General features: G+C 42.8%; 1 protein-coding gene across 3 annotated transcripts in view; it reads right to left on the bottom strand.

Moving 5' to 3' along the window:
* Positions 1-15,991, bottom strand: part of POLA2 (DNA polymerase alpha 2, accessory subunit) — a 117,912-nt gene that overhangs the window by 44,677 nt on the left and 57,244 nt on the right. The gene's annotated exons all lie outside the window — the stretch shown is intronic.

Below are 15,991 nucleotides of genomic sequence, written 5' to 3'. Positions count from 1 at the left end.
CTGGTCTCAGAGGGAGTGAGCCCAGGTCTCACCTCTTAACAGAGGGAGACAATCAAACCCCATCCCCACTGCTTCAACACATATGCAGCAATTATCAGTGACAGTTAAAATATTCTAGAAAAACAAAAAAAAACAAAACAAAACAAAAAAAACACATACAATCATGAAAGCTGATTATAGGAAAACAGACATATCCAATCTCTCATTTAGACCAGCAGATTCTTGTGCCCAAGTGCGCATGATCCATATGGCCTCTCTTTTCAATAGAAGTTTATGTAAATCTCCCCCTTGCACTGGAAGAGACACCCTTTCTAAGCCAGCAAAAGAAAGTACCTCTGGATTTCCTCCATGAGCTTCCCTGACATGCTTAATTAGGCGTGGGACACCTTTACCTGATCCATCCGAATTATAATGCTCCCTTAATCTCACATATACTGTAGGGGGCGAATGGCCTTACCGATGTAAAAAGCTTTACAACAACATAAAACATAACCCACGTGAGTTGTTTTACAGGTGATAAAATCCTTAACAACATGAGACACTCCCCCGATGTACAGTGTTCTATCTACAATATGGTAACTACAGAATGGACAATGTCCACACTTAAAATTACCATGTGGAACACTCTTGCTTAACCAATTACTTTGTTGCTTCACCATCCGTTTTTTTTACTACTATGTCACCCAAGGTAGTACCCAGTCTATTGGAAATAATGGGACTCCTTGCCTCTACGATATCCTTTTCACGCTCCAAAATATGCCAGTTCCTGCGAATGGCAGATCGTATAACCCCATCCATAGGGCCAAATTTGAAACAAAAAACAAATTTCTTTTCAGATCCACGGGCAGGACTACGATTGCGCCCTCCTGCCTGATCAGCCCTAACCTTAGCCTCGTTAAGAAGACCATTAGGAAAACCCCTACAACGGAATCTATCACATAATTCCTCTGCTTGCTGATTATAACCTTCCTGGGTATAATTAATTCTTTTCAATCTCAATAATTGGCTATAAGGGAGAGACCGTTTTACATGATTTGGATGGAGGCTATCAAACCGCAGAACGGCATTTGTGGCGGAGGGTTTACGAAATACCTTGTTCTGCAACTCACCATCTACAACACTGATCTGTACATCAAAAAAAAAAAAAAAAAAAAAAAAAAAAAATCGAGGTTAAGACCTCCATACCTAGACGTGAACGACATTCATGCCATTGGACTTATTTAGGTACTGGACAAATTCATCAAATGATTCACGGGGTCCATCCCATATCATGAATATATCGTCCACATAGCGCACAAAAAGTCTAGTGTGTCTCAGAAAATTGTTCCCCACATTGTACACATAGTCCTCCTCCAACACACCTAGAAAGAGGTTCGCGAAAGTACAAGCAACCGGAGTTCTCATCGCGGTCCCAGTGCATTGTAAATACCATGCATATTCAAACTTAAATGCATTGTGTTTTAAAACAAATTCAACCCCTTCGCATACAAAATTGACAAAACTGTCACTTCTCTTTAAAGACCCAAAATCCTCCTCAAAACCACAATACCTAGATCCTGGGGGATCCTCGTGTATAGGCTTTCTACATCAATCGACACCAAAGAGAAGCCTGTTTGCCATACAATGCCTCTAAGCACCCCCAAAAAATCAGTGTCTTTGATGTAGGAAGGGATATCTTGCAATACAGGGCGCAACAACCAATCCATGTATTGTGATAATGGTTCTGTGAGGGATCCAATCCCTGACACAATGGGGCATCCTGGTGGAGCAATAGGGGATTTATGCACCTTTGGAATATAATACCAATGGGGGCGGCGTGGGAACTCCGGTAACAACCTTTCAGCCTTTTCTTAGACAGCACGCCTAATTCCACGTTTTTCAGGAGGTGTACCGTCCACTTTCATGTCCCAGGTGGTCCCTGGGAATGTTATCGATTTATTTGAAACGCTGGTGTTGAAGGATGTTGAGTCCATTGTATATCCGACCGCTCCGCCCAATCTGTCGGCCTCGGAAAGACGTGTCCTCTTTGAGATCAGAGAGTGGTCTGATGTGGTCGTGAGGAACGCTGATAAGGGCGGTAATATAGTCCTATTACAAAGAGAGAAGTATACTGTATGATGGAGGCTATGAGACAGTTATCTGACACGTCTACTTATTTAAAATTTGCACAGGACCCGACGATTAAGTATAAAAATGAATTGCAGAGTTTTTTACGGAAAAACGTGGAATTAGGCGTGCTGTCTAAGAAAAAGGCTGAAAGGTTATTACCGGAGTTCCCATGCCGCTCCCATTGGTATTATATTCCAAAGGTGCATAAATCCCCTATTGCTCCACCAGGACGCCCCATTGTGTCAGGGATTGGATCCCTCACAGAACCATTGTCACAATACATGGATTGGTTGTTGCGCCCCGTATTGCAAGATATCCCTTCCTACATCAAAGACACCGATGAATTTTTTGGGGGTGCTTAGAGGCATTGTATGGCAAACAGGCTTCTCTTTGGTGTCGATTGATGCAGAAAGCCTATACACGAGGATCCCCCAGGATCTAGGTATTGTGGTTTTGAGGAGGATTTTGGGGTCTTTAAAGAGAAGTGACAGTTGTCAATTTTGTATGCGAAGGGGTTGAATTTGTTTTAAAACACAATGCATTTAAGTTTGAAGACGCATGGTTTTTACAATGCACTGGGACCGCGATGGGAACTCCGGTTGCTTGTACTTTCACGAACCTCTTTCTAGCTGTGTTGGAGGAGGACTGTGTACACAATGTGGGGAACAATTTTCTGAGACACATTAGACTTTTTTGTGCACTATGTGGACGATATATTATGATATGGGACGGACCCCGTGAATCATTTGATGAATTTGTCCAGTACCTAAATAAGTCCAATGGCATGAATGTCGTTCACGTCTAGGTATGGAGGTCTTAACCTCGATTTTTTGGATGTACAGATCAGTGTTGTAGATGGTGAGTTGCAGACCAAGGTATTTCGTAAACCCTCCGCCACAAATGCCGTTCTGCGGTTTGATAGCTTCCATCCAAATCATGTAAAACGGTCTCTCCCTTATAGCCAATTATTGAGATTGAAAAGAATTAATAATACCCAGGAAGGTTATAATCAGCAAGCAGAGGAATTATGTGCTAGATTCCGTTGTAGGGGTTTTCCTAAGGCTGTGTGCACACGCTGCGGATTCGGTGCGGATTCATCCGCGCGGATTTTGTAAAATCCGCAGGTAAAACCGCAGGTCAAAAGACCTGCGGTTTTACCTGCAGATTGCTCTGCGGTTTTGCCCTGCGGTTTTTCATCTCCTCAATGGAGGAGATGGCAAACCGCAGCAGAATCCACAGAAAGAATTGACATGTCAATTCTTTCTGCGGATTGAAAACCGCAGATAATCCGCACGGAAAATTCCGCACCGTCTGCACTGCGGTTTTTGATTCCCATAGGGAATCATGGTACTGTACACCGCAGCAAAAACTGCTGCGGGTCCGCAGCGGCCAAAACCGCTGCGGAACCGCAGCAAAATCCGCAGCGTGTGCACACAGCCTAATGGTCTTCTTAATGAGGCTAAGGCTAGGGCTGATCAGGCAGGAGGTCGCAATCGCAGTCCTGCCCGTGGATCTGAAAAGAGATTCGTTTTTGTTTCAAATTTGGTCCTATGGATGGGGTTATACGATCTGCCATTCGCAGGAACTGGCATATTTTGGAGCGTGATAAGGATATCGTAGAGGTGGCAGCAAGGGGTCCCATTATTTCCAATAGACGGGGTACTACCTTGGGTGACATAGTAATAAAAAAACGGTTGCTGAAGCAACAAAGTAATTGGTTAAGCAAGAGTGTTCCACATTGCAATTTTAAGTGTGGACATTGTCCATTATGTAGTTACCATATTGTAGATAGAACACTGTGCATCGGAGGAGTGTCTCATGTTAAGGATTTTATCACCAGTAAAACAACTCACATGGTTTACGCTGTTTTATGTTGTTGTAAAGCTTTTTACATCGGTAAGACCATTCGCCCCCTATATGTGAGATTAAGGGAGCATTATAATTCGGATGGATCAGGTAAAGGTGTCCTAATTAAGCATGTCAGGGAAGCTCATGGAGGAAATCCAGAGGTACTTTCTTTTGCTGGCTTGGAAAGGGTGTCTCTTCCAGTGCAAGGGGGAGATTTACATAAACTTCTATTGAAAAGAGAGGCCATATGGATCATGCGCACTCGGGCACAAGAATCTGCTGGTCTAAATGAGAGATTGGATATGTCTGTTTTCCTACAATAAGCTTTCATGATTGTATATGTGTTTTTTATTTTTTTTTCTAAAATATTTTAACCGTCATTGATAATTGCTGCATATGTCTTAAAGCAGTGGTGGTGGGGTTTGATTGTCTCCCTCTGTTAAGAGGTGAGACTGGGCTCACTCCCCTCTGAGACCAGTAGAAGCGCCACTGCAGCGCGAAACAGCTGTCATCTCCACTCCTGCTCCCATCCTCCCTATGCCGATGTTTTAAAGAAATAGAATCAAAGAAGATTTTAACCGGTGAGTGCCATCTGTATTTCTTTTTTGGTGAAGTTGTTGTGCCTATTGCTTTGGAGTGGCACCCCGGTCTATGGAGAACTTCTTATACTTCACGCACTCTTAGGCGGCAGTTCACACAGGCATGTGCACAATGAATGCATATTCTTGCTGTGCGGATTAATTCCTGGTTGGAGCTATATAATCAGTGGCTTCACACTTTCTGGACACACATAGGAGCAGCACAACGGGCTTTAACCACTTTCTGCCATATGACGCACTATCCCGTCCATGTGCCCTGGGACTTAATTTCCAAGGACAGGATAGTACGTCATAGCGATCAGCGGTGCTCACGGACCACCCCTGACACGTGAACCCCTAGCACACTGCGATCAAACATGATCGCAGTGTACCAGGGGGTTTAAGGAGGCATCAGCAGGGAGGGGGCTCCCTCCATGCCTCCCTGAGCCCTCCGGAGCAGAGCGATGTGCTGCGCTGCTCCGGAAGCCTCCTTCCCTGGGAGGTCCCCGAATCCAATATAGCGGCGGGGACCTTCGGGGGCCTGCAGGGAGCCGGCTTCAATGCCTGTGTCAGATCGCTGATCTGTCACAGCGATCTGTGATGTGACAGATCAGCGATCTGTCACAGGACAGTGATGCCCCCCGTGGGACAGTATAATAAAGTAACAAAAAAAAAAAAAAAAAAAAAAAAAGTGTAAAAATAATTAAAAAAAAAATAAATAAAATAAAATCGCTAAATAAAAAAAAAAAAAAAAAAAACAACAATAAAAGTACACATATTTGGTATCGCTGCGTCCGTAACGACCTGCCCTATAAAACGGTCCCATTAGATAACCCTTTAGCGAACCCCTTAAAAAATAAAAAAAAGCAAAAAATAATGTTTTATCATCATACCACCGAACAAAAAGTGCAATAACGCGCGATCAAAAAGACGGATATAAATAACCATGGTACAACTGAAAACGTCATCTTGTCACGCAAAAAACGAGCCGCCATACAGCATCATCAGTGAAAAAATAAAAAAAAAAAGTTATAGGTCGCAGAATTAAGCAATGCAAAAAAAAAAATATTTTTTATATAAAATGGTTTTCATTGCATAAAAGCGCCAAAACACAAAAAACTACTTAAATGAGGTATCGCTGTAATCATACTGACCCGAAGAATAAAAGCGCTTTATCAATTTTACCACAGGCGGGAAACGGTGTAAAAGAAATTCATGAAATGATGCTTTTTGTTCATTCTGCGTCCCAAAAAATCGCAATAAAAAGCGATCAAAAAATGTCACGTGCCCGAAAATGGTACCAATAAAAACGTCAACTCGTCCCGCAAAGAATAAGACCTCACATGACTCGGTGGGTCAAAATACGGAAAAATTACGGCTCTCAAAATGTGGTGATGCAAAAACTATTTTTACAATAAAAAGCGTCTTTTAGTGTGTGACAGCTGCCAAACATAAAACCCGCCATAAATAGAAAATCAAACCCCCCCGTTATCACCTCCTTAGTTAGGGAAAAAATAAAATTAAAAAAAAGTATTTATTTCCATTTTCCCATTAGGGTTAGGGCTAGGGTTAGGGGTGTGTTGGGGTTCAGGTTGGAGTTAGAATTGGGGGGGTTTCCACTGTTTGGGCACATCAGGAGCTCTCCAAACGCAACATGGCGTCTGATCTCAATTCCAGCCAATTCTGCGTTGAAAAAGTCAAATGGTGCTCCTTCCCTTCCAAGCTCTGCCATGCGCCCAAAAAGTGTTTTACCCCCACATATAGGGTATAAGCCTACTCAGGACAAATTGCAAAACTTTTGGGGTCCAATTTCTCCTGTTACCCTTGGGAAAATAAAAAATTGGGGGCAAAAATATCATTTTTGTGGAAAAAAAAAATATTTTTTTTATTTTCACGCCGGGGCGTTATCAACTTCTGTGAAGCACTTGGGGTTTCAAAGTGCTCACCACTAGAGTTGAGCGATACCGTCCGATACTTCAAAGTATCGGATCGGAATGGATCGGCCGATCTTAAAAAAAAGTATCGGTATCGCCGATTCCGATACCGGAAGTCCCATTCAAGTCTATGGGACTTCCGGTATCGGAATAAGAAAAATCCTGTTTTTCCCTTGTACAGCCTCTCTGGGGTCTGTACGGGCCTTTCGGGGGGCTGTGCCGGCCTGCCAGGGGGTCTGTGCAGGCTCCGGTGGTCTGTGCCGGCCTGCCGGGGGGCTGTGCCGGCCTGCCAGGGGGGCTGTGCAGGCCTGCCGGGGGGCTGTGCAGGCATCGTCCGATGGGACTACAAGTCCCATCGGGCGATGCCTGCTACCATGACAGTGATTGACACATTAGCCAATGATGGGACAGTAGTAGTCCCATCATCCGGCTAATGTGTTGAATGTAAAAAAAAAAAAAATAATAAAATTACATGCTACATGCATGCTACATGCATGCTACATGCATGCTACATGCATGCTACATGCATGCTACATGCATGCTACATGCATGCTACATGCATGCTACATACATGCTACATGCATGCTACATACATGCTACATACATGCTACATACATGCTACATGCATGCTACATACATGCTACATGCATGCTACATACATGCTACATGCATGCTACATACATGCTACATGCATGCTACATACATACATACTACATGCATGCTACATACATACATACTACATGCATGCTACATACATACATACTACATGCATGCTACATACATACTACATGCATGCTACATACATACTACATGCATGCTACATACATACTACATGCATGCTACATACATACTACATGCATGCTACATACATACTACATGCATGCTACATACATACTACATGCATGCTACATACATACTACATGCATGCTACATACATACTACATGCATGCTACATACATACTACATGCATGCTACATACATACTACATGCATGCTACATACATACTACATGCATGCTACATACATACTACATGCATGCTACATACATACTACATGCATGCTACATACATACTACATGCATGCTACATACATACTACATGCATGCTACATACATACTACATGCATGCTACATACATACTACATGCATGCTACATACATACTACATGCATGCTACATACATACTACATGCATGCTACATACATACTACATGCATGCTACATACATACTACATGCATGCTACATACATACTACATGCATGCTACATACATACTACATGCATGCTACATACATACTACATGCATGCTACATACATACTACATGCATGCTACATACATACTACATGCATGCTACATACATACTACATGCATGCTACATACATACTACATGCATGCTACATACATACTACATGCATGCTACATACATACTACATGCATGCTACATACATACTACATGCATGCTACATACATACTACATGCATGCTACATACATACTACATGCATGCTACATACATACTACATGCATGCTACATACATACTACATGCATGCTACATACATACTACATGCATGCTACATACATACTACATGCATGCTACATACATACTACATGCATGCTACATGCATACTACATGCATGCTACATGCATGCTACATGCATGCTACATACATACTACATGCATGCTACATACATACTACATGCATGCTACATACATACTACATGCATGCTACATACATACTACATGCATGCTACATACATACTACATGCATGCTACATACATACTACATGCATGCTACATACATACTACATGCATGCTACATGCATGCTACATGCATGCTACATGCATGCTACATGCATGCCACATACATACTACATGCTACATACATACCACATATATACTACATGCTACATACATACCACATATATACTACATACATACTACATACATACTACATACATACTACATACATACTACATACATACTACATAGACATACAGTACATATAACATAGAGTAACATACTTACCAATACTTGTCACATTGTTCCCCGAAGCCATTGTCTTTTACGGAATAAATATTAACATAACAAACCACAAAAATACTCACCCACGATCCGAAGCAGTCCACGAGTGTGTCCCACGACGATCTTGGGTAGAGAACTGCAGCATCAGCTGTTGCTGCCGTTCTCTACGGGCTGCAGGAATCCAATGACGGAAGGTAGGTATCCTTCCGCACTGTATTCCTCCGCCACTTAAAAAAAAAAAAAAAGTCCCTAGTCTCACTTTATGCCATTGCTGTGTGGGAAATTCCCACGCAGCAATGGCATAAAGTGAGACTAGGGACTTTTTTTTTTTTTTTTAAGTGGCGGAGGAATACAGTACGGAAGGATACCTACCTTCCGTCATTGGATTCCTGCAGCCCGTAGAGAACGGCAGCAACAGCTGATGCTGCAGTTCTCTACCCAAAATCGTCGTGGGACACACTCGTGGACTGCTTCGGATCGTGGGTATTTTTGTGGTTTGTTATGTTAATATTTATTCCGTAAAAGACAATGGCTTCGGGGAACAATGTGACAAGTATTGGTAAGTATGTTACTCTATGTTATATGTACTGTATGTCTATGTATGTATTGTATGAATGTATTGTATGTAGTATGTATGTAGTATATATGTGGTATGTATGTAGCATGTAGTATGTATGTAGCATGCATGTAGTATGTATGTAGTATGTATGTAGTATATATGTAGTATATATGTAGTATGTGTGTAGCATGTAGTATGTATGTAGCATGCAGTATATATGTAGTATGTATGTAGCATGTAGTATGTATGTAGCATGCATGTAGTATGTATGTGGTATGTATGTAGCATGTAGTATGTATGTAGCATGCATGTAGCATGCATGTAGTATGTATGTAGTATATATGTAGTATGTGTGTAGCATGTAGTATGTATGTAGCATGCATGTAGTATATATGTAGTATGTATGTAGCATGTAGTATGTATGTAGCATGCATGTAGTATGTATGTAGTATGTATGTAGTATATATGTAGTATGTATGTACCATGTAGTATGTATGTAGCATGCATGTAGTATGTATGTAGTATATATGTAGTATGTATGTAGCATGTATGTAGCATGCATGTAGTATATATGTAGTATGTATGTAGCATGTATGTAGCATGCATGTAGTATGTAGTATGTATGTAGTATATATGTAGTATGTATGTAGCATGTAGTATGTATGTAGCATGCATGTAGTATATGTAGTATGTATGTAGCATGTAGTATGTATGTAGCATGTATGTAGCATGCATGTAGTATGTATGTAGTATATATGTAGTATGTATGTAGCATGTAGTATGTATGTAGCATGCATGTAGTATGTATGTAGTATGTATGTAGTATGTATGTAGTATATATGTGTTATGTATGTAGTATGTATGTAGTATGTATGTAGTATATATGTAGTATGTATGTAGTATGTATGTAGTATGTATGTAGTATGTATGTAGTATGTATGTAGCATGTAGTATGTATGTAGCATGCATGTAGTATGTATGTAGTATGTATGTAGTATGTATGTAGTATGTATGTGTTATGTATGTAGTATGTATGTAGTATGTATGTAGTATGTATGTAGCATGTAGTATGTATGTAGCATGCATGTAGTATGTATGTAGTATGTATGTAGTATGTATGTAGTATATGTGTTATGTATGTAGTATGTATGTAGTATGTATGTAGTATGTATGTAGTATGTATGTAGTATGTATGTAGTATGTATGTAGTATGTATGTAGTATGTATGTAGCATGTAGTATGTATGTAGCATGTATGTAGTATGTATGTAGTATATATGTAGTATGTATGTAGTATATATGTGGTATGTATGTAGTATATATGTGGTATGTATGTAGTATGTATGTAGTATGTATGTAGTATGTATGTAGTATGTATGTAGTATGTATGTAGTATGTATGTAGCATGCATGTAGCATGCATGTAGTATGTATGTAGTATTTTTTTTTTTTTTAACATTTAACACATTAGCCGGATGATGGGACTACTACTGTCCCATCATTGGCTAATGTGTCAATCACTGTCATGGTAGCAGGCATCGCCAGATGGGACTTGTAGTCCCATCGGACGATGCTTGCACAGACCCCCGGACATAAGCACAGCCCCCCGGCAGGCCGGCACAGCCCCCCGGCAGGCCGGTACAGACCCCCACAGGGTGCACAGACCACCGGCAGGCCGGCACAGCCCCCCGGCAGGCCGGTACAGACCCCCACAGGGTGCACAGACCACCGGCAGGCCGGCACAGCCCCCCGGCAGGCCGGTACAGACCCTGGGCAGTCCACACAGCCCCCCGGCAGGCCGGCACAGCCCCCCGGCAGGCCGGCAGAGACCCCCGGAAGGCCCGAAATGACGGCGCATCATGATGCGCGCACACACCGCGCATCATGATGACATCAGGCTGTCAATCAACTTTGAACTTCCGATGCCGACTTCCGATATTGAAAAAATATCGGAAGTCGGTATCGGAATTCCGATACAGCAAGTATCGGCCGATACCCGATACTTGCGGTATCGGAATGCTCAACACTACTCACCACACATCTAGATAAGTTCCGTGGGGGTTCTAGTTTCCAAAATGGGGTCACTTGTGGGGAGTTGCAACAGTTTAGGCACATCAGGGGCTCTCCAAACGCACATGACACCTGCAGACCATTCCATCAAAGTCTGCATTCCAAAACGTCACTACTTCCCTTCCAAGCCCTGACGTGTGCTCATACAGTAGTTTTCTCCCACATATGGGATATCAGCGTACTCAGAACAAATTGGACAACAACTTTTGGGGTCCAATTTCTCCTGTTATCCTTGGGAAAATAAAAAGTTAGGGACTAAAAGATCATGTTTGTGGAAAAAATATGATTTTTTTTATTTTCACGCCTGGGCATTATAAACTTCCGTGAAGCCCTTGGGGATTCAAAGTACTCACCACACATCTAGACAAGTTCCTTGGGGGGGTTTAGTTTCCAAAATGGTGTCATTTGTGGGGGGTTTCCACTGTTTAGCCACATCAGGGGCTTTCCAAAACACGGCCTGGCGTCAAATCCCAATTCCAGCCAAAATAAGTCAAATGGCGCTGCTTCCCTTCCGAGCTCTGCCACGCGCCCATATAGTGGTTTACCCCCACATATGGGGTATCAGCGTACTCAGGACAAATTGCAAAATAACTTTTAGGGTCCAGTTACCTTTGGGAAAATAAAAATTGGGGGTGAAAAGATCATTTGTGTGGAAAAAATATGATTTTTTAATTGTACGGCTGTACGTTATAAAATTCTGTGAAGCACTTGTGGGTTCAAAGTTCCTTGGGGGGGGGGGGGGGGGTCGTTTCCAAAATGGGGCCACCACTGTTTTGGTACATCAGGGGCTCTCCAATTGTGACATGGCGTTAGATCTGAATTCCAGACAATTTTGCATTGAAAAAGTCAAACGGCGCTCCTTCCCTTCCGAGCTCTGCCATGCACTGAAACAGTCGTTTCCCCCCCCCCCCCCCCCCCACGTATCAGGTATCAGCATACTCAGGACAAATTGCACAATATCTTTTGCAGCCCAATTTCTCCTGTTACTCTTGGTAAAATAAAAAAATTGGACCTGAAGTAATTGTGGAAAAAAGTTAAAAATGTTCATTTTTTTTTTTTTTTTAAACATTCAAAAAATTCCTGTGAAGCACCTGAAGGGTTAATAAACTTCTTCAGTATGGTTTTGAGCACCTTAAGGGGTGCAGTTTTTAGAATGGTGTCACTTTTGGGTATTTTCTATCATATAGACTCCTGAAAGTGACTTCAAATGTGATGTGGTCCATAAAAATAAAATGGTGTTGCAAAAATGAGAAATCGCTGGTCAACTTTTAACCCTTATAACTTCCTAACAAAAAAAAATTTGGGTTCCAAAATTGTGCTGATGTAAAGAAAACATATGTGAAATGTTATTTATTAAGTTTTTTGAGTGCCATATCTCTGTGATCTAAGGGCATAAAAATTCAAAGTTGGAAAATTGCGAAATTTTTGCCAAACTTCCGTTTTTTTCACAAATAAACGCAAGTTATATGAATGAAATTTTACCACTAACATGAAGTACATTATGTCACGAAAAAAACAATGTCAGAATCACCGGGATCCATGGAAGCATTTCAGAGTTATTACCTCATAAAGGGACAGTGGTCAGAATTGCAAAAATTGGCCCGGTCATGAAAGTGCAAACCACCCTTGGGGGGTTAAGGAAATGCCTGGGCGGTATCCACATGAGAATTAGGGGAGGTAATATCACCAACAACCACTTACTGTGTGAATCCAAATGGATCCACGATCTACGAAGCTTTTTCCCAAATGGTCTGAGTGAGGAACTTCTGTTCACGGAGTTTTACAAACAGCTTTAAATTTTTTTACTCATGATGTTATCTTTCTTTTTCCCCCTTTCAGACTCGTAGAATTGTTTCTGATGAATAGGCTATCTTGTAGACTATTGCACAGGTCCTCTTCAATAATATATCATGTCGTCCCATTTCACAGAGTTGTTATTGCGGTATTTATTACAACCTGTATGGTCTGATTACACTAAGTGAAGAACCATATATATCCACCATTAACAATCTGTCAGCATAAAAAACAGCCGCAGATCGCGGCACCTCCTTTTAGGCTACTTTCAGACTTGCGTTAGGAGGCGCAGCTCCGCCGATAAGCTCCGCCCCTGGTCGCATGACACTGCATGCGACCGGCGTACCCTATATTTAGCGTTGGGTGCGCTGGCATGTTTTTGCCGGCACATGCGCGCTTTTTGCGCTGTGCCGAGCGCACAAAAATGCAACGTAGTGAGTTTTGCGCACGTCGGCGCAGAGCAAAAAGGGCGCAGGCACCAGCAAAAACATACCAGCGCACGGCCAGCGTACCCAACGCTAAATATAAGGTATGCCGATCGCATGCAGCGTCATGCGCCCAGAGGAGGAGCTGACCGGAGGAGGCGCAGCCTGAGGCAGAGCTTAGCGGCGGCCCTGCGCCTTTTAACACAAGTCTGAAAGTAACCTTACCCTGCCCCATGGTGGCGTCTCTAGACCTGTGCACTCCTCAGCATGCTGTGACTGCTTCCAGCGCATGCGTAATACCTTACAGCTTCTCACTATACGTCTCTGAGCTTAGCGATTGTTCTTAGCGCATGCACAGTACTCGACAGGCTTCCACCATATCGGTGGTGATGAAGTGCATGCGCTTGTTAAGAACAACATACTTCAGGTCAAATAGTCACTGCCGCCGGCACTTCATATGACTCCTCACCGGTAAGCTTCACTGCTGATTTTGATTGCCGCAATCATGTTTGTATATAAACCTATACTGGTACAACAGAGCCTTACTACATGCCCCTGAAGAAGCCAGAGTGGCAAAACGCATTGGGCTTACACAAGTCTGATCAGACCCCTGCACCTCATGAGCCTCTGATCTATTCCTTGAGCATCCAGCCATTTTCATGTCACTTGCAGCATTGCTGCGGGTAAGATAGTGCCTCATGGCATTTATTCCTTCTTATCTTGCCTTTATTTCCTGCTTGTTGTGGCCTTGCTTTGACCCCCTCCACCTCTTATCAGGCCATTTCCTTTACAATCTGGCATAATTACAAGAATTTTTGTTCATATTACTGGTTCTATATCAATCTGATCTGTTATAGTCCGCGAGTGTATGACATTTTCATTCCATTCCTTAATGATTATTTTTGGGGTCTCTTCAGACATTTGTACAAATTCTTTCACATGCTATAAGGGCTCTATACTGGGTGTTAACCATTTACCCATTTGGACAATTTGGTCAGTAGGCTCAATCATTGCTGTATTTTTTTTACATAGTATTACATTTCTAGGTGTCAGCAGGTATGGTTTTGTCATTCCTCTTAGATAGGCATGAGCCTTTTTTTGCATTTTTTTAACATGGCTTTTGTGTACACTAATAAAGCATTGAATATTTTATGGTCATCCCTGTATCTGTGCATATTTCTTTCCTCTTTATATATGTGTGATGAGACAGTGACTGGTGTTATGGTGATTGGCCGGAATGTGTCGCAGAGGCGGAGGACCTCTGCGCTGTAAGCCTAGAATTTTGCTTTGGGACCTGTAGTCCCACGAGCCTTGTTTAGCTTATAAGGGGCTGGGATTGCAGGTTGGCCTGAGAGCTTGACGGGTCAGGCTAACCATTACCTCCCATCAAAGGGTTTGTCTTATGGGTTATAATGAGACTGTTTTTGGTCACATGGTCTCTGTGTTGGAAGGTCCTGAAAGAGGACAGGTTTCCTGAAAAGCACATGGTGGCGATCATGCACCTGCAGAGTCTGTGACGGCTACTGTGTTAAGGCCCTTTTACATTTAGCGATGCACCAGCGATCCAACCAGTGATCCGACCCGGTCAGGATCGCTGGTGCATCGCTAAATGATCGCTAGTGAGCTTTCATACAGAAAGATCTCACAGCGATGCAGCAGCGACGCAGCGCACGATACTTACCATTCACACACAGCGATCCTGCGTCCTCCCGCCCGCGTCCAGCGTCGCTCGTCGTCACAGCAGGAAGTCTCAGCAGGAAGCGCCCGACGAGAAATGGAGCCGGACATTCTCGCGCGATCAGCGATGGACAGCGGGGGAGCCGGTCGCTGGTAAGTATCACACATAGCGATATCGCTAGCAATATCGCTATAACGTCACAAAACCAGTGACGTTTTAGCGATATTGCTAGCGATATCGCTTAGTGTAAAACCCCCTTTAGGGAAGCTGCCGTCCTTCTGGGGATTTGGAACTGACGGGTTGAGCTTGTCGAGCAAGTCATCGTACGGGTTAGTGATCCCAGTAAGGCAGCTTCCCTGGAAGTGATGACTGACATGAAGTCAGAGTGTGGAATGTAGCTCCTGTAAGGTAACCTCAGACAAGGGGGTTGTATGAAAGGCAGACAGGTGTATCTGCTATTGGAACAGACTGGTGGACGTCACGTTTCGTTGCTGTAATGAAACAGACTGTACTTTATACGTTTTATGCTGTGTCTAAATAAACCGGATGGACTGTTTAAGTGAAAAATTGTTCCTGTGTGTCTGAATCCCACTGCCAAGTGAGTGTCCCCCAACACATTCAGTGAGTGCTATCTCACATATCATATATATTTGATCCTACCATCTATGCACAAGTCCTGGAAGGAAGCTGTCAACATAACATCAATCCCACACACAATTGCGTCGCAATGCTCAGACTGGCCATCGGCTGACTTGAGTGTGACAGCTGCACGGAAATACACGAAGCAGTCACGCTCGGATGAGAAGAGCAGCCGGCCAGTCCGTGCACTGCAATGCAATCATCGCGTCCATGTTATACGGCCGTGTGACTGCGCCGTTGCACTTCAATCCATTCAGCTGATGCGTGGGATCAGGAAGATTTTTTTGCACCTCAAGACTAAAAATGGAACATCTTAACCCATAGTCAACCTATGTAAACATAT

Source organism: Dendrobates tinctorius, unplaced genomic scaffold (assembly GCF_039654945.1).
Source record: "Dendrobates tinctorius isolate UK_male_01 unplaced genomic scaffold, ASM3965494v1 ptg000211l, whole genome shotgun sequence".
Lineage (NCBI taxonomy): Eukaryota > Metazoa > Chordata > Amphibia > Anura > Dendrobatidae > Dendrobates > Dendrobates tinctorius.
The sequence above is the reverse complement of the archived record's forward strand: the minus strand, read 5'-3'. Positions and strand labels throughout refer to the sequence as shown.